General features: G+C 55.4%; 1 protein-coding gene across 1 annotated transcript in view; it reads left to right on the plus strand.

Annotated features, from left to right (window-relative positions):
* PGBD5 (piggyBac transposable element derived 5) overlaps positions 1-21,241 on the plus strand; it is an 85,290-nt gene that overhangs the window by 34,532 nt on the left and 29,517 nt on the right. The gene's annotated exons all lie outside the window — the stretch shown is intronic.

The raw sequence follows: 21,241 nt of genomic DNA on the forward strand, positions 1-21,241 counted from the left end.
CCCCATGCAAGCCTGGACAGCTGTCACCCTGTCCCCTCGCAGCAGTGGATGAGTGAGCCAACCGCGTGACATCATGCGTGTCCGAGATACAAAAGCCAGAGCTGCCCCTGCGCACTGTCACCGCGGCCCGTCCAGGCCAGACCAGGCCCTGACAGCACTTCTTCCGCCAACGTGGAAAATTCCCCACGAGTGGACGTTCCCGAAATCCCCTCATTAGGAGTTCATTCCTCTGGTTCAAGATGCTTGTGTCGTGTTGAAAACTAAAATACTTCCAAATGCTCATGTAGACGGACAAACCATCAGATTTACCTTCTCCAGTAACCACAGGTAGTTCCGCAGCAGGCGCTACGGGGCTGCCTCGAGCGGGCACACACTGGGCTCCCGCTGGACCCGGAACCGCGGTGGGAAGTGACCGTGCGGGCTCACAGGAAGCGCTGGGCAGGACCACAGCTTCAGTACCAGAGTCAGGAATGGGAGTCTGCAGTAGGAAGTTAAACTGTGTGGGGGAAAGACGTATAGTGCTTGAGAATCCAGAGGAAGCAGTGAGGTTTTTGCTTGTTTGTTTGTTTTTAAGATGTGGATGACAAGAAAAGTTCCCAGAGTCACAAGGGAAGATGGCAGCGCGGGAGGAGGCTCGGGGGACCCTGGGCGAGGAGGTGGCTGGGGTTTGGACCAGGCACAGAAGGGCTCCCTGCTTACACAGCAAGGAATTCAGCCGGGTTGGCAGGAAGGACGCTGATGGCACAGAAGTAAGTTGTGGTTGGTGTTCTTGTCCCACTCTGCTAAGTGCCCGGGCCAGCCAGGGAGTCTGCCTAGGCAGGGACGGGGGAGCCCAGGCTGGCAGAGGGACAGCGTCTGCCCGGAGTTGGGGTGCACGGCTGCTGGGCCACCTAGGAAGGAGGCCACAAGGATGGGGGAGCCGCCCCAGCATCCAGGCAGGAGCTCTGTGTGCCTTGTCCCCAGGGAAGCCCGGAGAGGAGGCTGTTGGCACCTGCCCGGGAGCCCAGTCTGCTCACACCAGGATGGTGCTTTGTCTAAGTGCATTCACAGTCTGACAAAGGGACGTGTTTTCTGTCTCCAAGCCTAGAGAAAGTGCGCTGGGCTTGGAGACAGACAGCCCAGGTTTAGTGCTGGCTCAGACTTCAATTCCTCAGTCTCCTCAGTTTCCTTATCTCTGGTGCAGGCAAAACGATGGGAATTTCAGAGGTGGTTGTGGGAACAGTGTGTGACGGCGGTTTATAAACGGTAAGCATTGTGCGCGTGGAAGGTGTTTGTCTCATCATCAGTCCTCTCCAAGGGCTGCTGGCGGCCACCTGCTCCTGAGCTGTCCCCTCTGGAGCCATCTGTGTCCCTGGGGGCCTGGCGCTCTTTCCTGACTTTTCCTTCTCCCGTTTCTGGGTTGATTTGACCCATTGCCGTCTCTTGGGCCACTTGAGCTGCTCTTATCTTTATCCCACTTAAACTCTCTCTTCCTCTTGACAGTTGAGCCCCTTGGTGGACAGAGCCCTGCACAAGCTGCCGTTGAGCGCGAGGCTTCAGGTCTCGAGGGCAGAGCTCGTGCGCACGGGTCTTGGGCGCAGCCGTGGCTGCCGACTCGCACAGCTGCCCGCTTCTCTGGCTGCGCATTTGCTCGCAGGATTTTCTTCAGGAAGCCCAAAGCCATGACCCGTGCCCGGCGTGAATGGCACATTGCATCTCCTTTCTACAGATGCACAAACTCTTGGCCACAAGGGTGAGGGGCTGTGGCTTAGGCGTCTTGGAGACTGGGGAGGGGAGGGGGTGCTGGGTGGAGTTCTGCCCAAGAGGGTGGCGGTGGGTGTCAGTTTTCTTCACGAATGACCCACCTTCAGAGTGGACTTCTGGAGGGACCTTGCAGGGTGCGGGCCCCACCTAGGTGTGCCCAGCCCAGAGCGCCCAGTGCAGGGAGGCAGAGCTCTCTGTACCTGCCAATGACACTGATTTGGCATCTGAATGAGGAACTCGAAGCAGGGTTAATTTCTCTATGTAATTAACTAAAGGAAAATGGCATGAAAGTATTGCCTTGTCTCTTCCACTTGGGGTTTTGTTTTCCGTCCTGCAATTACAGGGGAAGCCCATTTGGTTTAATTAACTTGGAAAGTACAGAGCAGGCCCACTCATTTGGGGCTGGCCTCCTGTCTGCTGTTGGACAGACGCCCCTCCAGCTCCTGTCAGCTTTGTGTCATTTTCTGGGCTCTGGGTCTGCAATGTAAGTAGCACATGTTCCCTGCTGTGCAGAACTGCCTGGCCTTGTAGTAGATAAACATGGAATCAGTAAGTGTAATCAAGTGTGCTGAGGGTAGTAATTAAGAAATGAGGTACCGGTGCCAGACTCCCTGGGTTCAAATCCAGCCACTTAGGCAAGTCACTGGAATCTCTGGCTTCAGTTTCCTCCTTTTATACAATGGGGATGATGATAGGATCTTACAGAGAAGGATGAAGATTAAGTGAGCCTATCTGTATGTGTCAGTGCTTAGCGGAGCACCTGGCGCTGTCAGGGGCGTGCTCTGCAATTGCCGGCTCTGTTTGTCATATTAGAGGCATGGGTCGATTGCTACAGCAGTGCAGAGGAAGGAGTGACTGCCTCTGGGGTGCCGACGGCTAGTTGGGCTGGGTATTGAAGTGGGAATGAATGTGCCGACGGGCTAGTTGGGCTGGGTATTGAAGTGGGAATGAATGTGCCGACGGGCTAGTTGGGCTGGGTATTGAAGTGGGAATGAATGTGCCGACGGGCTAGTTGGGCTGGGTATTGAAGTGGGAATGAAAGTGCGGAAGGTGGGAAGTTAGCGATGCAAGAGCAAGGGGGCCTGAGGGACATCTGAAGGATGTCGCTGCTGATGAGCATGAGTGTTTTCGCGAGGCTGAAACCTTGGAATAACAAGAACAGAAAGTGGAGGTAGCCGATGAGGAGCCCATGGGGCATTCCCAGTAGGGGTGTGGCGTGGTGAGCATTGTGTTTTAAACATTAATTTCAATAATGAGGGTGGAGACGGGAGGGCCAGTGAGAGGGCTGTTAAAGTCAGCCTGAGGAGATGCAAAGGTGGGAGCAGGTGTTCTGGGAGGAGAGAGGAGGCTTGGAGAGAGTGGTTTGGACATGGAGGTGAGGGAGAGGCAGGGTTGCCAGGAGGGTTCCAGGGTAGTGGCTTGAACGACTGAGCGAATGGGGTGCTAGTCACAGGCGGGGGAGCAGGTTGGGCAGGTGATGGCAGGTGGTGGTTTGGTGTGCTGGCTGTGATCCTGCCTCCCTCCGAGCTGGACATCTGGGGCTTGGCTCAGGACGGTGGCTGGACTCGGAATAAGAATCGAGAGTCATGTGCACGTAGGCCGTGGTTGGTGATGAGGCACCAGATGTGTTCCTTCAGGGCCCCCTGGTCCTTGGGCTGGCTTTGTGGACCAGAAAAAGGTCCCCTGAGGGCAGCTGCTGCCCCGTGGGCTTGTGGCTTCACCATCAGATCCCTCCACCTTGTACATACGTCACCTGGGAACCTTGAAACACAGTTGCTGTCTTTGGGTTGACTCATCGGTGTCGTCATAAAGGAGAATAGTGTCAGCCATACTCCTGGGGTTATCGCAAAGATCAAAGGAATGAAGGTCTGCGAGGGGCTCCGCCTTTCGTACAGACACATGGTCTTTGTGCAGTTTCAGAAAGCGTTGTCCAGTTTCAGAAAGCGTTGGCCGTGCCGAGATCTGGCAGGCGGCAGGGGAAGCCTCCCTGCTCAGGGCTGTGTCGCGGCTCAGAGGAAGAGCTTTTGCTGGGGCATTTGTCCTTGCAGAGAGCAGACAAGAAGCAGGCGGGCGGTTCAGATGGGGCGGAGAGAGCTAGCACCTTCATCCGGAGAACCACACACAGTCGGGAGAAATCCAGCTCCCCTAACTCCAGGTTGGACCCCTGGTGCCCTTTTTCCCCAGATCCTAAGGCATGCACGCGTGTGTGTAGGTGAGCACGTGTGAACCAGCCACGCGGCTCCAGGTGACAGGGAGATTCTTGAATGCACAGGGAATCGGTAGGGGATGGGCAGTAGGGAGAGGCTATTTTGTTTGCTTTGCAATCAGCATCAACTTGACCGCAGATCCCGCGTATGAGGGAAGCACCCAGTGACCATTTCCCTGAGATCCTGCAGAGGCGATGATGTGATTCCTTAGTGCTGTGTCAGATCCCGTCTCTAACGGAGAGGTGAGGGGAGGTGGGTGCAGAATTTGTCTAATATCGTTTCCCGGGTGATGGTTTAAACTCATCCTCGTAGCCCCAAGGCCCGTGAACAGTGGTCCCCAGAACGACCTCAGCCACTGCCGGTTTCAGCAGTGAGAGCGTGTGTGGTGTGTGTCTGCTGATCTGTGACGTGCCCCGCCGAGCTCCCCGCACTTGGACTTGGAGGAGTAGCCGGAAAGAGATGTCAACGGGGAGTCTGCGTTTTCCATTACTGGCCTCTGTGGGTGTCGCATCCGTCCTCCTCAGACTCAGAATCAAGCCAGAGGTGCATCCTTCCCTGGCCGCCCCGGTCTTTGAGAAGGAGCCTCAGACCTAATTCCCGTGTCTGCGCCGGGAGGCTGTGGCCGGAGCCAGCGCCCGGCAGGCAGCACCGGTGGCGGTCAGAGCCAGTGCTCCTCCCACGCTCAGGGGGTCCCCGACGCTGCCCTGTGCCTCGTGCAGACCTGCGTCTTATTCCCACGGTTTCTCTCTGGGGTGGGTGCTCTAACCACCGCGTTTCCCAGGTGGGAAGTGAAGGCTTTGTGGGGTTGCGCCTTGTCCCGTAGGTCGGCGTCGTGACTGCAGAGCCCAAGCTCCCGTCGTGCAACGTGTCTTTGGAGACTCCGGGGGCCTGGGCCGCACCTGCTCTGTGGTCAAGCGGTCCGTTCCCAGGCAGAGCTGTGCCAGCAAGGCCCTGACGGCTGTGGGCACCAGGTCCTCCTCGTCATTGCGTCATCGGCATCATCGTCATCACGGCTGCTGCCTCTGCGAAGGACGTGTCATGTGTTGGTGTCCTCACTTTGCCCGGATTGCCACTTTGTGCCTGTGGTAGTCCCTGCTCACCTGCCTCTCTGATTCTGCAGACCACAGTGGCTCACAGGTGGGACTCAGGACCGAGTCACCTGCAGGCCGTTTGTCCCTGTCTGCTGTTGGAGGTAAACCACCGTCCCCATCTCAAGGCGTTTGCTTCAAGGGAGTCAGAACTCAGCACCTCCCACCTGTGCGTTTGAGCTCTCACTCCTCTGGGGGCTTTATGCACCTGGAGTTAGGAAGGGCCTTTCTCCTGTGCCCAGGACTGACCTCATGCTCTGCACCAAAGGCCGGTGGCTGTGCCCTCAGAGAAGTGCTCCTCCTACGTGAGTGGGCCCTTACTTGCTAGCTGGCCATAATTGGAGCCACTGTTTATTGAGCACTTAGCTTGTGCTGGGTGCTGTACTAAGCATTTTACAAATACCACCCTGTCCTCTTTCTGACAGTCCTGTAACTGCAGGAACAGTAGCAATGAGGTTAGGGCCCACTACTTGACTAGGGAAAGCAATTTTTTTTTTTTAAAGCCAGAAAGAACCTTAGTTATTCTTAGTCCAACCCGTTTATTCTGCAGAGGAGAACGCCGAGTCGTCTGCCCAGCGTCACGCTGTTCATTGGTGGCGAAGCTGGACGGGGACCCGTTTGTCTCCACCCGCGGTTCCCCTCTGCTCTGCTGGGCCCATTTGCTGTCTGAACACCCACCTCTGCTGCCCACCCCGGCCCCCGCCCCCACCCCCGCCCCCGCCCCCAACCCCCAGGACAATAGTCTGCTGGGTCCCACCCTGGAGCTGTGTGTTTGCAGTGAGCCTTGGGGTTAGAACGAGAATTTGGAGCAGTGGTGATAGGACAGACCATTACATGGTGACACTGGCCGCCCTGGGGCGGCTCTGCAGAGGGCAGGGGCTACCCAGCAAGAAGCCAGGGCCCAGGACCTCAGCTTGCCCACTTGCAAATGAGGGTTTGGGTGGTGATTCTGTTTTCTGTAGTCGTCGTGGACCTCAAAGTACAAGAATCGTGGAGCTCAGCTAGAGCAGGGAAGAGGGGCTGGGTATAGGAAGGTGGGATTTCTCTAAAACGTGTTAGATAAGTTAGGGAGCAGCCTCCTGTCCGCCTGGAATCCTCTCCTTAGCAAAGTGTGCTGATAAAATTACACAAAGCGTCTCCTCTCTGTAAAGTATTCCTGTGGAACTGCGCCTACCTAGAAAGGAAGGGGTCGGCACGTCCCGGTTTGGACACTCCGTGGCTCTGCCCACGCTCTGCTCTCTGTTGACTCCGCATCAGACAAAGAGGCTGACAGTGAAAGATGGGATGACAGTGAAAGTAAAAACAGCAACAGTCAGAACAGCCGATATTTCCTGAGACGCTCACACGTCCAAGCCTTCCAACTCTGCAGGGTGGGTGGACGGGGGCGTCTCACCCAGGGTCACGCGGCTCACAGGGGCAGATCCACACCCAGGCTGTTGGTGCAAGAATCTGCACTCTCAGCCGCTCTCGTGGCCGTGGGAGGATGGAAGGATTTTAAGAACAAATCTTCTGTGGAAACGCTCCCGACATCTGCTGAGACTGGTGCTTGTCGGGGAGGGAAGAGAGCTCTCTCCTGCGCCTGCCAGCGACCTCCGGGATGTTTTGCTATTTCATTGTGAGGTTTTATGTACATACATATACGTCAAATAGGAAGCTCAGATGAGCTTGTGTCTTTGGAAACTCAAAATCTAACCTGACCATCTATTTGTTTTGCATATAAGGGCTTGAAGGATGCAGAGTTATTTTCCTTTGTACACCTGAAGCATCCAATTTAGAAATTTCACCTTGCATTCTGGGTTTAGGACCAGCTCACAGCTAATTGGGAGACAGGAGTGCAGTGGGGGGGTGTGACTTCCTTTGGTCTTTGGCATTTAGCTGCTGCCCCCCCCCCCCATTTCACACCCCTCCAAGCAGGGGATGGGGCAAGGGGTGGGGGGGAGGGCCTTGCTTGCATTTTGTCAACATCTGCCAACAGCTCCTTTTCCTCCTGGAAGACTTGACAAGCAGTACCCTTGGTTACAAAGAGGACTGTTTATAACCAATGGAAAACACACACAATTGTTTGACTACCATATTAACATTTTTGAGGATTCTTTTATTTTTTTCAACCTCACTAAAAATTCATGCCTCCCTCATCCCCAGGTCTGTACTGCTTTCAGCCTCCACAAATTGAGGTGCTTTTACTTGTTTGCTTCCTTATTTCTTCTGGGAAACTTAGGGGGAGGGGGAATTCCCCGAAAAGAAAGCCCTGAAATCTCTGAAAAACTTTCACCCCTGGGGCTGGGCGGGGAGCTACTTTGGGTGGGGGGCTGTGCTGGGGGCTGGACTCCAGCCTGCTCTCTCCTCCCGGACTCTTGTGGCCTCCTGTTAAGGAATAAGCGTTTATTTAAGGAATGAGGGTTATTGCAAGGATGCAAGCTGGTGCTGAGACAGGCCACGTGCACACTGTATCACAGACCCCCGATCCCGCTCTGCGGTTCCCAGACGAGACCGGCCCCTTCCCTGGAAAACGGTTAGAATATCAGGACCTCTGGTGCCCGTTTCTGTAAAATGCACTTGCTGTTCTTCTTCTGCCTACAAAAGCCACATATTTCATGATACCAATTATTTGCGAAAATCATTCAGAAAACCGTAAAGAACAAATTGGAGATCACCTGTGATCCCGCCACTCGAAGGTGGTCGTGGTTACCTCTGCCTGGTACCCTTTCGGTTACTGTGGTTTCACAGGCACAGTTTTTGAAAACTCTAAGTAAGGTTGGATCATACTGTTTGTATTGCTTTGTAATCTTTGTAAAGATGTTCTCATGAACGTGGGCTTTTTTTTTTTAATATTCTTAAATATTCCCAAAGACCATTCCTTTTAATATATAGAGAGTTCCATATCATGGATGTTCCAGGCGTTTTTTTTTTGTTGTTGTTTTGTTTTGTTTTTTTGGCAGAGTCTTGCTTTGTTGCCCGGGCGAGAGTGAGTGCCGTGGCGTCAGCCTAGCTCACAGCAACCTCAAACTCCTGGGCTTAAGCGATCCTACCGCCTCAGCCTCCCGAGTAGCTGGGACTACAGGCATGCGCCACCATGCCCAGCTAATTTTTTCTATATATGTTTTAGTTGTCCATATAATTTCTTTCTATTTTTAGTAGAGACGGGGTCTCGCTCTTGCTCAGGCTGGTCTCGAACTCCTGACCTCGAGCGATCCACCCGCCTCGGCCTCCTAGAGTGCTGGGATTACAGGCATGAGCCACCACGCCCAGCCCCAGGCTTTTTTCTATTAGTTCCCTGTGTGGGGACCTTTCATTTATTTGCACTGTTTTGTTATTGTAAAACTCACTTGCATCTCTGATTATTTACTTAGAATAACTTCAGAGCTTATGAACATTTTGCAAAGTCATATTCCCCTCAGAAATGCTGTGCCTGTTTATACTTCCACAGACACAGACTACGTTTCTCCAGCTCTGCGTGGCACCGGGGGCTGGTCTTTAAGCCCAAATGTCTGGGGAGAAACGGAGTCTTCCCGGTTTGCCTCCCCGCTGCGCACGGCGGGTCCACGGCCCCCGCCCCCGACGGGCTTCACAGTCCTGCTCCGTCGCGTCCGCAGGCAGCTCCTGACCGCTGGGGCTAGCACAGGAGCCAAACCTATTTGCCACGTCTGGGCGAGGGACTGGCACCTATTCTGCAGCGCTGTGCGAAGTTCTGCTGTATTCAGTCCTGGAGGGGTGAGTGTGCAAAGCCTGGGAGATACGGGGCTGGCACCTGCACAGAGTGGTTCTGGAAACACCCTGAGTGATGTTTCTGTGGGCACCAGAGCAAGAACCCAGATCCACAAATCGTAGCCTTGCTCGCTGTCATTGTCCATGCCTCGTGTCCACCCTGTTCTCACCCCCCCCCCACTGGAGTGATTGAGGAAGGTGAAGCCCTTGATGTTCATGAAGCCTTTATTATTAGAACGAAAGCTCCCTTGGGAAGAGGCAGATCTGAGGTCTTTATCCACCGGTCTTTCATTCTCAACCCGGCTCTTGGCAGAGCTGCAGAGTGTGAGTGATGGGTGACGTGGGGAGGGGGGTCACCGCAGAGAAAGGCTGGGCAGGGAAGGAGGCAGGAGGACCAGGACCACCTGCGGCAGGGCCAGCCGTTGCCCAGCACCTTGGTTGGCCCCAGTGAGGATCTCTGGAAGGACACACACAGCACGTCTGCTGATCCACTTCTGCCCAGGAAGCGCCCGCTGGTGTGAAGGGAGTGAGTAAATAGCTTCCATCTCCATCACTTTCGCTAACAGCGTCTACTGAGGAAGATGGGAGATAATTAGAATTCATGCAGAAGTGGGACAGCCTTTCTTGCTGCATCCCTCACAGCTGGAGAGGTGTGTTCTGTGACCCGAGCGTTTCTGTGGGGTGTGCCCTCCGGAGCAAGCTCTTCACCAAACGAGGGAACATCCGTGGGATGATGGTGGGCAGGACGTTTATCTTGCATTTGCTAGGTGTGGTTTATGGTGTTCTGAGTCTCCTAGCAGCCGTCGCTTTTAATTGTTCACTCTAGATTTTTTTGTCTTTTTGCATAGAGATCAAGAATGATTGTGTGTGTCCTTTGCAATTGACCCATACAGCGTGGGATCCCCTTCAACAGGAAGGGAATCTAGAAAAACCCGACCGCGAGGAGACTGCTTCTCAGTGTGTTCACCGTGCAGTCCAACCTGGGCGACTGGATTTGGTGGAAGGTGAATGCTGAGCTCCGGAGCACCCTGCCTTTTCTCTTTTTTTGGAGTCAGAATCTCACTCTGTTGCCCAGGCTAGAGTGCCGTGACGTCAGCCTAGCTCACAGCAACCTCAAACTCCTGGGCTCAAGCAATCCTCCTGCCTCAGCCTCCCGGCTAGCTGAGACTATAGGCATGCAGCACCATGCCCGGCTAATTTTTTCTATATATGTTTTTAGCTGTCCATATAATTTCTTTCTATTTTTTAGTAGAGACGGGGTCTTGTTATTGCTCAGGCTGGTCTTGAACTCCTGACCTCGAGCGACCCTCCCACCTCGGCATCCCAGAGTGCTAGGATTACAGGCGTGAGCCACCGCGCCCGGCCTGCACCCTGCTTTTTCGATCATAGATGCCTTCAGCTTGCCTTTTCCAGGACTTACGGCGTTAGAAATGCAATTGCCTTGTGTGTCACGGCAGTTGTCTTGCTCGCTGCATAGAAGACCGGCTTGCTGTCACTTACGCCGTGTTGGAACACATCGATGATGTGGGTTAGTGCGTGTTGCTTGGGTAGGATTCCTGCCCATGGAAACCTTTCACGTTCCCATCCTGTCCTCCCAAACACCCACCCGGCCGCCTCATCTCTGGGCTCAGGTAGCTTGTTCACAGCTTTGATCGGTGCTTAAGTTCCTGCATGGAGGTGGTGTGCCTGCATCACTGGGGAAGGAACCGACTTGGGCCCAAAACCAGGCTCTGCCACTTGGAGGACAGCATCGAACAGCTTGGCAAGCTCTGGGCTTCTGTTTCCTTACCTGTAAAATTTCTCTTAGACAGGCGGGGTCAACCTACATAAATCCTTGGTGATGTGCCTGGGGTGCCATCAGCTCTCAGTTAAGGTTAGGGTTCCCTCCTTGCACCAGACACCGCAAAGCTAGGTGCCTGGTGGAATTAAAGAACGCACTTTGAGGCTACCTTCCTGAAGGAATAATCTCACCCTTGAACAACTTGTACAAGTCTGTTGGGAACAAAACTGCTTGCTCTGAAGTTCTTTTAAGCACTGAAATGCTTGTGTCCAGGGCCCAGGTGGTCACCCTTGTGTCCTCAGTTCCCCGAGCAATAGGCATTTCTTAGCATCCCTGTTGACGTTAGAGTTCGGCTCCCAGCTGGTTGCCGGCCTGGCCGGCCTTCCTGCCCGGGAGCTGGTGTCATGCCGGGGCCCCGACTTTGTCCGCTTTGTGAGACCCCCATCCTGAAGCTGCGTAATTTAAAGCTCAGGAAAAAATAGCGTTGCCGAGAGGCAGGGCAGTGGGAATAGCTTCTGTCTTTGAAAGCCTGAGCTGCGGTTTAGGAAACGCACAGAGGCCTGTCCAGGCTCGGCCGGCACAGCCAGAAGCCGCGTAGGCTGAGGAGGGTGTGGACAGATAACAGCAAGTCCTGCTTTTGACGTGAGCAGGGACCGTGCCCTGTTCGGACTCAGAAGGGACGAGGGAAGTGCTGTCCGGCAGTCATGTTTGTCGAGCGCCCTGGGCCTGTGGCCACGTTCTAGCTCGTGTGTGGGGCCGGGGCGCAGACGGGTGGCCTCGTGGACGCGTGTGAGTCGGGCCCTTGGCTCCCTGTCTCGTCTTCGCAGCGTTCTCCTTCAGGTCTCAGCCGTGTGCGCTGGGGCTGTGGGGTTGTGTTGTGGGGGGCACTGGAACAGGGAGAATCTTCTAGTAAGACGTGCCGTGGTGCGGTGGTTGGGAGCACAGACTCCGGAGCTGGGCCTCTAAGGTTAATTCTGGTTCTACCACTTACTCGTCATGTGACCCCAGGCACGTCCCTTAACCTCTCTGTGACTCAGTTTCCTCCTTGGATAAATGCGGGTGAATGACAGTACAGATCTCACGGGGTTGTCATCAAGGAATACGTGAGTCGCGTTATTTTTAAAGCAGACAGAGCACGTCCCTGTGGATAAATACGTAGTCTGTGTTATGCTTGTTAAATAAAATCAATAACATGTTTATATTTATTGATAAATAAATGGAGTGTTTCCCTTGGCAACACCTCTGGAGCTGGGCTCTGGAAGTGTGACCTTGATAGGGGACGGGGATGGGGGGGCAGGGTCATAGCTTACTGCAACCTTGAACTCCAGGGTCAGGCGATCCTCCTGCCTCAGCCTCTCAAGTAGCTGGGACTATAGACACTCACCACCATGCCCGGCTAATTTTTTCCATTTTTAAATTTTTTGTAGAGACAGGGTCTTGCTGTGTTGCTCAGGCTGGTCTCAAACTCCTGGCCTCTAGTGATCCTCCCTCCTCAGCCTCCCAGAGTGCTGGGATTACAGGCGTGAGCTGCCGCTTGGGCAGGATTTCTGCCCCAAGGCGGCGGCCTTCACGTCTTTCCTCCCACGCCCGTCTGGGTGCACCTTGTGGTGGATTCTTCACCTCTTCGCTGGGTCGCAGAGGGCCAGGCCCTCTCCTCTGGGGCCCTGCGGAGACTTCTGGCTTCTCCAGAGATTCTCTCTGTCCCCCTGGCCTGTGGCCAGGGCTTTCCAGAGATAAGAATGGGCCGTTGCCACTTCCTTGCAGTTTGTGTGCTTCTTTGGGCTCCCAATATTATTTTTCAGATGCTAAGACTTTAAAAAAAAAAAAAAAGGGTTACAAAAATGGTAGCACATTTTTTATGTATCACCCATTCTGGGCATCCCTGGACTATATGTTTAAGCTCATTTGTGCGTAAGGACAAAGGTATAAATCCAGGGTCTCGGGGATTGTGACGCCTGGGCTCGCAGGCTCACACACACGTGCCCCACACTCATCCGTGTGGGTCCTGCCCGTGCCTCGGGCTGCTCAGAAGGGCCCCTCGCCCCAGACCTGGCCCAGGCGCTGCGGGCTCTGTCGCTCTGTCGTTTTCCTTCCTCCCTCGTGGTCCTCCAGCGAGCACCTCCGTGCGTTTGGCCTGCTGTGCGCCGCGGGGACCCACGCAGCGAGGTGCCTGTTAGGTGCCTTGGGAACAAGACAGACACAAATCCCCGCCCCTGTGGACCTCATGCACACTCTTTTAACTTCTCCCTGGGGATGCACCGTAAATGCCCAAATCCCTGCTGACTTTCTCTAAAAAGTACCCAAGGTTTGGTGTTTGCGCTGTGGCAACCACACTCCCCGGTCCGCCCTGCGGGGCCCCACGCCCTTCCCAGTTGCTTTCGAGGGAGGAGCCGTCTCCCTTGAGCAGCTCACATTTCTTTCTAAGAGTTAGTTCAGTCATGAAAAAATATTCCCAACTCATGTATATTTGAGCAGTCAGCATCTCCCCAAAGCCTCTCCTCCTTCCTCTGCCTTCTCCTCGGCGCCGTCTGCGTGCTCAGGGCTTCGGCGCGTACCTGGCTCAGCAGCAACCGCAAAGCTGGAGAGACCGGCCGTCTGGGGCGCGTCTGTCCCTGCTGTGTGATGTGCAGCGCGGCACGGGGACACTGCCAGCTCCTTCACCTCCCAGCGTGCGTGACCCTGAGCAAGTCCCCTGCCCTCGGCGCGCCTGCAGTGTGGCAGCCGGCAGTCTGGGGTGGCCCTGTGAGGGGCGAGTGGCCCCTGAGTGCTCACTGCAGCGACTGAGACAGAGGCCCCCCCGAGACACGCCGGGGTGTTTCTCCTCCGTCGCACCTGGAGTGTTCTCTAACCTACACGACTGCGCGTCCTCACTGCTCAGACTCTCCTGCGTGGCTGGTGACACGGTCCCTTTCTCTGTTGCCTTTCTTGGAGGGAGCAGTGGGGTGGTCCTGGAGGGGGGCGCGTGTGCCACAGTACATGGTGTGGCAAGGTGGGGACGTCAGTGGCCTCGGCTGAGGTCCGTGAACAAGAGGAGGGAGGCCTGGGGAAGCCGCCTGAGGAAGACACAGCGTCCGGGTGGGTGGGAAACTGAGGCCGACCGGATTCGACTGTGGTTGAGGAGCCACAGAGGGTGTAGCTGGAGCCATAAGTGGGGAGGAGAAGTCACGGAGGAAATCATCGAACTGCCCGGGGACCGTCCGAACGGCGGGTGCGGGCTGGGTGGGGCCTCTCTGCACGCCAGCCCCGTGGGTCGGGCTGCAGACGGGCAAACCCTGCGGCCGTCCTGTCGGGCCCGCGCAGGGGCTTCCACGGTCCAGCCTCGTGTGAAAGACAGACTCGGGCCCCAGACGGAACGTGCGCTGTGGCGGCTCAGCTGCTGTGTCACGACAGCCATGTGTCGGCCGGCTCCCGGGGGCAGGGCTGGAGCCGTGAGCAGGGATCAGCCAGCGCTGCCGCGGGTGTGCGCAGAGGCCATTGACTGGGCGTTCCCGGAAATCAGGCTCCGTGCGAGGCAGCTCGTGGATTCCCACACCTGCCCTGTGAAGGTGACGCCGTTGCCGTCTTCGCTGTACCAGCAGGCGACCGAGGCTCAGAGAGGCTGAGTAGCTGCCCTCGCGAATCGTGGGCCTGGAGCCTCATCCAGTGCTTGGCTTTGCTGGACAGCAGCTGTTCCAGGATAGTGATGTGAGCCTTTTGTGTGACAGGTTACCTTCCTCAAAGTGCTCACACCATCGTCTTACGTAGTGAGTCTTAGAAGGTAAAGAAGACGAGGTAGGTAGGCGGGTGACCAGGGAAAAGACAGGCCCAGAGAAAACGCAGCTTCTCAGAGGTCCGAGCAGTGAAAGAACCAGGAGCGGAGCCCGGATGCCGCCGTCCCCAGCTGTTGGTGACCCCAGCTCCGTCTTGACATCTCTCTCGCGCTGCGTGGTGGCTCCAGACTGCGGTCTGGGTGGCAGAGTGCCCCAGTGGACGACCTGGCCGAGGTTCCAGTCCGCGGCCTCGGGCAAGGCTGGAGTGGGTGAGCTTGGTCGAGAGGAGATGGATGAACTCCTCGTGGCAGCAGGGACTGAAGACAGCCGTGGCACACCGAGGCGTAGCAGGACCCACAAACTGTCACGCAGTGGCCCTGTCACCTGGCCTTTTCGGCTGCTGTTGCTGAGGGAGTCGAGTCACAGTGGGGCTGTGCCTGTCATTCATTTGACTGACGTTGGAGGGTTTGCTGTGTAGACATCCCGGGCGAGGCACCATGCTCACAGCCCTTCGTGGGCTGCTGTTTACACGGAAACCCAGATGTGGTTGGAGGGGTAGAATGTTTTGTGCAGTCTGTGCGCACGTGCATGACCCCATCTCTCTGTCCGCTGGCAAGGTCCAGAGGATCATTGGCACACACGACACGGAATGTCGGGTGCCACTACTCCAGACAGAGGGGGCGCCCCCAGCGCGAGGCGGTGCAGGTGGTGCGGCTTTGACCGCAGGGCCCTCGGGGCAGGCATGTGGCGCGCAGTCCTCACGTCCAGAGGACTCTGCGAGCTGCTACCTGTCAGCCCCTCCACCCCTAACTCGGTGCCCTCGGGGATGGTCAGGGCCACCTCTGCCCAGCAGAGCACTCTGGAGAGAGATTTCCAAGCAGGTCATCTGTGGGTGGCAGGCACTTGACTGTCACACGGAAGCGAAATCTTCCGTTTTGGGTGAGAACGGCTCTCCCTGATACTGCGTATCTGTGCCTTGTGCAGTGCGTGGTTTTGCGGGTGAGCTGTCTTCCGATGTCTGATACCGTGGTCTTCGGGGGCACGTCACCCTTCTCAGTGCATCAGCTCTTTGTCACATGACCTCTAGTCAAGGTTGTGGATTTAATGTCTGTATCAGCCAATTGATTGGCTTCTTTCTAATCTGTAGAGACTACATGTAACTATTCTGTGGTCCATATTTCCTGTGAACGGCTCAGTTCAGATGCCTGTTCTAAAATCGTTTTCTTTTTATTGCCAACCTCTTTGCCAGCGACTCTGCTGCCTTAGCGTGAGGAATAGTTTGCACATGCGCGCGCGCACGCACACACATACACACACACACACACTCACACACAGTTTATGTCTTCCTATGATAATCAGTTAGCCCTGCGGCTAACACAGTTATGTAACTGAAGCTGTACTTGGGTTTTTCTGGCGCAGTGCCTGTGTGTTTCATAAGGGCTCTAGAGGACCGTTAGTAGCTTTGCGTGGCCTGTTGGAAGATACCATTTAGGGGGTTCACGTTAACCTGGACGTATGTTTGGTACATCGGTAAGCAGTGCAGAAAGCTGTCGTGCTTTGCAGCTGCCCAGTGAGTGGTGTGAGAGTTCTCGTACCTGGCTACCCAGAGGAGGGCTGCCCAACCCCCAAGAGTGTCAGAAGGGCAGCCAGGACTCACACCGAGGGCTCCTACCCCTGTGGGAACACCCCTGGTCCAGCTGAGAATCGAGTTAGTTGCTGGTCACGCAGTTGTAAACAAAGAGGTTAAACAAGGAAGGCACCTTGGCAGCACTTCCTGGCTGAGTGGCTGGACTGGGCAGTGGGGCCTGGACCCCAGGTGTCCACCAGATAGACGACAGGCTCGTCCTGCACGTCAGCCACGCGAGGGAGGAAAAAAGGACACCAGAGAAATGGTGATGAGTGTAGCTGAAGACAAGGACCAGCTGCAGCTGGCACTGAGAACAATGGGATTGGATATTTTCTGTAATTACCCTTTTGCGGAATGTAATTTTCAACTTCTCAAAAGAGAGGAATATTTTTGTGGTGATGCAAGATATTCTGGTTATATTTTTATACTTGTTTGATTTAGCCTGGAGATATAAATGATTCCGTTCTTTTAAACCTTTCATTTAAAATATTGGCCAGGTGCATTGGTTCACGCCGGTAATCCCAGCACTTAGGGAGGCTGAGGTGGGAAGATTGCTTGAGGTGCCAGGAGTTCAAGACCAGCCTGGGCAACATAGCAAGACCCCATCTCTAAAAAAGGAACAAGTATTAGCCAAGCGTGATGGCCTGTGCCTGTAATCCCAGCTACTCGGGAGGCTGAAGCAAGAGGATCGCTTAAGCCCAGGAGTCCCAGGCTACAGTGAGCTATGATCACACTGCTGCACTCCAGCCTGGGCAATAGAACGAGACTCTGTCTCTAAAAAATAAAATATTAATTGATTGATCCTCATCTGTATCACAAAACTTCTAACAACTTGTACCAAAAAGTACTAGTGTATGCAAAATGCCATTCTCCTCCCCCTAACAGAAGTGCCTGAGTCTCTAAAAGGTCGCAGTTAGAAAGCACACAAAGCCACCGTTTCCTTCTTGACGTGGTGACGGTGGGGACCATGTGGCCAGGCTAGCAGAGTGGACCCTTTCGAGCCCTGTCTCCACTGTGTTTCCCACCCACCCACCCCACCATGTGTACAGGCGTTCCCGGCTGACCTACCCTGTCCCCAGGCATTAACACGGGACTGTTGCCACAGAGGCCTGACCCTCCCACTGGACTCAGAAAAGATGCCTCCCTCCTCCCCTTCCTCATTCTGCATCCATCATTCAACAGGTGTAAATGTTGAGCACACCGTGTGTGAGGCTGCGAGGGCACAGAGAACACAGCAGCCTTGACCTCTGCCCTCACACCAGTTGGGGTCAGAGGGCGGCAGCGGAGGCAGACCAGAAACGAGCATGAGTAGCTGATAAAACCACCGCGAACTGGGATCCAGGCAAGGAGGACACCAGGTGGGGCCGAGGTGGTGAGAGCCGGCCTGGGGGTCTGCTAGGTGGACCACTGGTCCGGACAGCCCTGAGGGGGCGATGCTTAATGAAGCCAGAGCCCCCCGGGGGGCTTCCTTCCTTCCAGAAGGAGCTCGCCACAGCCCAGCCTGACATAGCTCTCCCTGCACAAGCCGGAGGGAGAGTGGCCCAGGGTGGGTCTGGGGGTGGGGGCAGGGCCGGCCACGCAGGCCCTGCCCAGGGTGGGTCTGGGGGTGGGGGCAGGGCCGGCCTCGCAGGCCCTGCCCAGGGTGGGTCTGGGGGTGGGGGCAGGGCCAGCCACGCAGGACCTACACACGTCCTAGGGACTGTGGCGTTTGCTTTAAGTGCCGTGGGAGTCATGGCGGTGATTTAAACAGAACTGTTGTTCTTGCTGCTGTGAATTGTTTGTTGGGGGCTGGTCAGTGGGAACGCCCTTGGGGTAGGCTATTTGTCATCCAGGCCAGAGGGTGGGTGGTGGCCTGATTTGGAGGGGGAGGTGGCAGGGCACGCGGATGGGCTGGGTGTGGGTCGGGGGAAGAAGAACAATTCACGGGTGGCCCACGGGGAGGACCCATGGAGGGGGGAGCACAAACTGGGGACAGTGGGGAGCCTGGAGTTCCACTCCAGACACGCTTAGTGTAGGTGCCAACCTTTTGCATGTCCTGGTACAATGGAAGTGAGACTGATGGATGAGGCCACTGTGGATGGAGGTGACCGGCCCACCTCGTCCCACCTGCCACGCGCTCCTGCAGGGAACAGGCACGTGCACGGAGGGGAAGGAGCCAGCAGGGGACGTTGCTGTGGTCACCCCCTTAGTCAGGTCCCTGCCAGGTCTCACCTGAGTTGAGGAACAGCCCCCAGATCCTCCCCCGACTCCGTGTGCGGCGGAGCAGCACGAGTGTGGTCGCTCCGTGCTCAGGGTCCTTCACTGGCTCCTCGTGACCTTGGACAAGCCCAAGCCTGTGACAGCGTCCAGACCCCGAGCCCCACTGATGCTTCCAGCCCCTCTGTCTCTCTCCTCCCTCCCCACATCCTTCTTATTTCTCTCCTCTCCCCCGACCTTTGCACAGTTGCACTAAACTCAGGTGTTCTCTCTGGCCACAGGGCCTTTGCATGAGATGTTCTCACTGTCTGAAATACCCCGTAACTCCCCAACAGGGCTGGTGACATTTTGCCCAGGCCCATCCCAGACGGCCCCTCCAGGGAGCCTCCCAGATCCTGCGTCCCCTGAGGTCTGGACTCGGGTTCCCTCTTGTGGGCACAGCTCTCCTCCAAGTCTCAGTCCTTACCTGCTGCCTGCTCCTCTTGCCACATGGTCAACTCCTGGGGAGAGAGTGTGTCTCGTCTTGCAGGGTCAGTATGGGGCTCAGACGTCCACTGGATAAATGGTTTCCCTCACTGCCCCCGTGTTGCGATCCCCTGTCTAATGGAGCGTCTGGCTTTCTGGTCATTGCTGAGGAGAGGGGCCAGTTTTGTCTCTTGGGGGTGGGGAGAAAGGGAGTCCCTTCGGGGGACTGGGCATCCCTGAGCCAGTGACTGCTGCCCTGGGTCTGAGGGACCAGGTGGGTGGCGGTGGCCTGGTGGGGAGGGAGGGGAGGATGGTGTGCGTTTTGCCGGCAACGCAGAACCCTCCACCCCAGCCCAGGCACTGGACTTACCCCGGCGGCACCTCCTCTGGGTCCCCCCACCTCCCTGCCCCCAGTTCCATCTGCCTTTGGGGTTTTGTGTTTTGCCACATGGCCCCCCTTCCCCTTCAGGGTTGTGCTGGCTGGGCACTGTCATCCGGCTTTGCCCACGTGACACCCTCGCGTCGCAGAGCTGGGGGGAGGTGGGGGAAGACCGGCATGAGACTGCAGCCCTGTGCGTGTACCAGGTGGGAGAGCCGCGTCCCTGTGGTCCAGATGGCACCGGAGGGGGTGCTACTACTGACGCAGCAGGCGCACTAGGATTGGCCCTGGGCCAAGGGGCAAAGGTCACCCTGATGGCAAGCCATTTAGAACGGGGCTGTGTCCTTCTGCTTCTGAGCTCCTGTTTGCTCACCTGCCCAATGGGACGAGGCCTCATGGGGATGCTGTGAGGATTCCGTGAGAAACGTCTGGAAAAGCTCCTCATAAATGGATCCAACGTAAGGGAGTCGTGCCTTGGCCGGGGGCCCTGCCACGGTAATACGTGGACACGATATCCACTTGTCGGGATTGAATCTTTCCGATAGCCCTGCCTGCCTTCCCTCGCTTCGCAGTGCGTGGCCTGTGCCAACGCTGGCAAACACCAGTGGTCACAGCCACTGAACGAGGCCGTGGGGGACGCTTGTAAATCAGAACCAACAGACTCAGGGCAGCCGGCTGCTCCCCGGTTTCTGCATGAAGCAGTTGCCAGGCCGGCTAGGATTTGCTGTGGGGATTTATTTCGAAATGGCCTGGGAGGCAAAATTACTTTAACCGTAACTCTAGGAAGAGAAAATTCCATTCTGCTCAGCACGATGTAGCATCACAACGCTGCTGCTTCTCTGAGCACCGACCCTGAACCATCTGTGGCTCCGCCACCGAAGGCTGCCAGGCTTTGCTGAAATGAAACCATTTTCAGTAAAGAGCTTCAAGCTCCTCCTGCGGACTCGGGGCCCCTCGGTCGTCCTGGCCTCACTGTCACGCCAGCCGGGGCCACCTGCTCCTCCAAGACCAGTTTGGTGCCCAAAAAATGGTTAGTGAAAGTGAATGTGGTGGTCAGTTTGCTTTCCAGGCTTCTGTTTCTTCTGCAGAATGGGAAGAACTTGAGTGTGACTTGGACAGCCCTGGCCTGCCTGTCAGCGGATCTCTGTTGATAACGTGTCGGAGGAAGTCGCCGAGCGTTAGGAACCTCCCTGAGGGCGGACGCTGTGCCGGGCGCGTTACTTGAGTTACTTCATTTATTTGCCTTGCGTGACAACCTGTCAGAGTAGGTGTTTCTGTGCCCATGTTGCAAGAACACTAGAGAGATGAAGAAATTTATCTAAGGTTGTGCAGTTGGCTAGAAATAAATAGGGTGTCAGCTCTCCGAATCCATCAGTCTGACTCTAAAACTTGGGCTGTCTTGTGTACATTATCTGTCTTAGTTTTGCTGTAGAAAATTTGTTTTTCAGAAACTGTCTTAAGACAGTAGTAAAAAGAAGGATGGGGGGAGTGGTAATTCAATGTGAAGAACGTGTACAGCTTTTACTAGGAATTGCCCTACGGAGGCAGCAGAAGCGAATCTCGTGTCCTGCAAATCTGTACGTACTGTCAGCCTGCCTTAAGTTACCGCAGGGAATTTGCAGGCCACGGCTCTTTAAAATATATTAATGCACACCGTCCTGTCGTGCATCACTTAATGATGGGGATATGTTCTGAGAAGTTCGTTGTTTGGAGCTTTTTGTCTCTGTGTGAACATCAGAGAGTGCACTCAGACGAGCCTAGATGGCGTGGCCTGCGGCATCCCAGGCTACGTGGGATGGGCAGTTGTGCCCAGGCTGCAAACCTGCACAGCGTGTCACTGTGCCGAATACCAGGCGGTTGCAATAGGTGGTGTTTGTGTATCTAGACAAGGAAAGTGCACAGTAAAAATACGGTGTTACGATCTGACGAGACCACCGTCGTACATGTGGTCTGTTGTTGACTGAAACATCATCATGTAGTGCGTGAATGTGTGTGTATGTTTTTTCCCACAGGGCTGCATTAGTTATAAATGGTGAGGTTTTATCCCATTGGTGAAATGATCTAAACAAGCCCTTCAGATTTATTGGCTAATGAGTTTAAAGTTACCACATAGGGAATGCTTAATAAAAATCTCTCTTTCCTGCGTGGAGTTTTTCAGGCTCCAAGTGGTGAAAGCATTTTATTTACACAGTGAACTTACAAGAAAATGAAAGCCAGGAAACCACAGCTAAACCCCATGTAAAAATTCTGCGTGTCTTGCATCTCCTCCCCTCCCCTCATGCGTCCTTTTTTCTCCCGATCG

The sequence above is a fragment of the Eulemur rufifrons genome, chromosome 11 (assembly GCF_041146395.1).
Source record: "Eulemur rufifrons isolate Redbay chromosome 11, OSU_ERuf_1, whole genome shotgun sequence".
Taxonomy (NCBI): Eukaryota; Metazoa; Chordata; class Mammalia; order Primates; family Lemuridae; genus Eulemur; species Eulemur rufifrons.